We start from the raw sequence: 2,608 nt of genomic DNA, 5'->3' as shown, positions 1-2,608 counted from the left end.
TAGATTCATCTACCATTGATAAAATTCCGAAAAATTTAAGCACATTATATAATTATATCTGTCAATGATTTATCAAATCCAAAACATTTATCCTATGTTAGAAATCCGAAAATAACTAATTCGAATAAACTTAAGTAATGGATCTTATGATAAATATTTATTACATTAACAGATTACAATGTCCTTATATGGAAAAATTGCACACTATTTATATAATATTATAAATATCATATTATTAGTGATGAATTTTCCATAATGGATATTCAGGTTCATCGGGTTTAACCTCTAAGCAGTTTCACGTACTATTTAACTCTCTATTCAGAGTTCTTTTCAACTTTCCCTCACGGTACTTGTTTACTATCGGTCTCATGGTTATATTTAGTTTTAGATGGAGTTTACCACCCACTTAGTGCTGCACTATCAAGCAACACGACTCTTTGGAAACACCTTCTAGTAATCATTAACGTTATACGGGCCTGGCACCCTCTATGGGTAAATGGCCTCATTTAAGAAGGACTTAAATCGTTAATTTCTCATACTAGATTATAGATGTTCCATACACTGCATCCCATATTTGTCATAAAAACAAAATGGCTTAGTGCTGAACTGATTTCTTTTCGCTCGCCGCTACTAAGAAAATCCTTGTTAGTTTCTTTTCCTTCCCTCATTAATATGCTTAAATTCAGGGAGTTATCTCATATGAGTTGAGGTTGTTTAACACTTGCAATTATTTTTATTGTATATACTCTATAAAAAATATTTTTTTAGTTTTGAACCTGCTTTCGACCATATTATCAAATAATAGAGGATTGTTTAATTTTTCTCATTGTATATTTTTATATACTATAATCCTCTAAAAAATAGATAATATAAGAATACTTTAGGATTCAAATAATATTTTTTAGGTATACTTTGTAAATTAATATTATGAAGTTTTTACAAACTCCAATAATATAACATATGCTTAATAAATTAAGCAACTTATTTAGCATAGTCTCACAACCCTCAACCATATGTAGTCCAAGCAGCACTTCAAAATTAATTAAAGTACATAACAGCATGGACTGCGATATGCGTTCAAAATGTCGATGTTCATGTGTCCTGCAGTTCACACGATGACGCACAGTTTGCTGCGTTCTTCATCGACCCATGAGCCGAGTGATCCACCGCTTAGAGTAGAATTTTTTTGTTTTATTTTATCAAGTCATTTTTATTAAAGAAATATGATAATATTATTAAAATATTTCTTTTTTATATTAAATGTTTATGTTGCGAATGTCCAATTCAATAAAGAATCGTTTACTTAGAAAATAAGTACAACATGTAAAACATTTTGTATTTCATATTTATGGGACGTAATATATTTTAGAAAAAAAAATAATTTTTTTCTATTGTATAATTCTTCTACATTGTTATTTTATAATTTTTGTTTTAGAAAAAAATAAATTTTTTCTGTTCAAATTTTTTAAAAGAAAAACAAATCTTTTTATATTTGTATCTTTTATTATTCTTTTTTTTTTTTCTTCTTATAAATATATTTTATTATTTTTTTTTTAAATTCTTTTAATATAATGTATTTTTATAATACATTTTGTATTTATATTTTTTTGTTTTATATTTTTTCAATATTTTTTTCTTTCGAAAAAAATAAAGTTTATAATTTGGAAAAATCACGTTAATGATCCTTCCGCAGGTTCACCTACGGAAACCTTGTTACGACTTTTACTTCCTCTAAACCATCAAGTTTGGTCAACTTCTGCGAAACAACCGTAACACGTTAGCGTCACAGTGATCACGTCCGGAGACCTCACTAAATAATTCAATCGGTAGTAGCGACGGGCGGTGTGTACAAAGGGCAGGGACGTAATCAATACGAGTTAATGACTCACACTTACTGGGAATTCCAAGTTCATGTGAACAGTTTCAGTTCACAATCCCAAGCATGAAAGTGGTTCAGCGGTTTACCCGGACCTCTCGGTCTAGGAAATACACGTTGATACTTTCATTGTAGCGCGCGTGCAGCCCAGGACATCTAAGGGCATTCCAGACCTGTTATTGCTCAATCTCATTATTGCTAGACGCAATTTGTCCATTTAAGAAGCTAGTGTCCTTATAATGGGACAAACAAACAGGTACGGCTCCACTAACATAAACACATTCAAACACAATTATATTTTACTACAATCGTGAATAAAGGCTATGAAAGCTTCAACACCATAATCCTGAAAGCATCTATTTAATATATTTGAGTCTCGTTCGTTATCGGAATTAACCAGACAAATCACTCCACGAACTAAGAACGGCCATGCACCACCACCCATAGATTCGAGAAAGAGCTATCAATCTGTCTTACACGCTTATGTTCGGACCTGGTAAGTTTTCCCGTGTTGAGTCAAATTAAGCCGCAGGCTCCACTCCTGGTGGTGCCCTTCCGTCAATTCCTTTAAGTTTCAGCTTTGCAACCATACTTCCCCCGGAGCCCAAAAGCTTTGGTTTCCCGGGAAGCGACTGAGAGAGCCATAGTAGTAGCTACACCCAATTGCTAGCTGGCATCGTTTATGGTTAGAACTAGGGCGGTATCTGATCGCCTTCGAACCTCTAACTTTCG

General features: G+C 32.6%; 1 non-coding gene across 1 annotated transcript; it reads right to left on the bottom strand.

The window, feature by feature from the left end:
* Window positions 1-999: 999 nt before the first annotated feature.
* On the bottom strand, window positions 1,000-1,178 carry LOC129953444 (5.8S ribosomal RNA). Its single transcript, XR_008782531.1, has one exon. It is a non-coding gene; the product is annotated as a 5.8S ribosomal RNA (ribosomal RNA).
* Window positions 1,179-2,608: the final 1,430 nt, after the last annotated feature.

The sequence above is a fragment of the Eupeodes corollae genome, chromosome X, assembly GCF_945859685.1.
Source record: "Eupeodes corollae chromosome X, idEupCoro1.1, whole genome shotgun sequence".
Lineage (NCBI taxonomy): Eukaryota > Metazoa > Arthropoda > Insecta > Diptera > Syrphidae > Eupeodes > Eupeodes corollae.
Note: the sequence above shows the minus strand (reverse complement) of the source record. Positions and strands in the feature narration are given on the sequence as shown.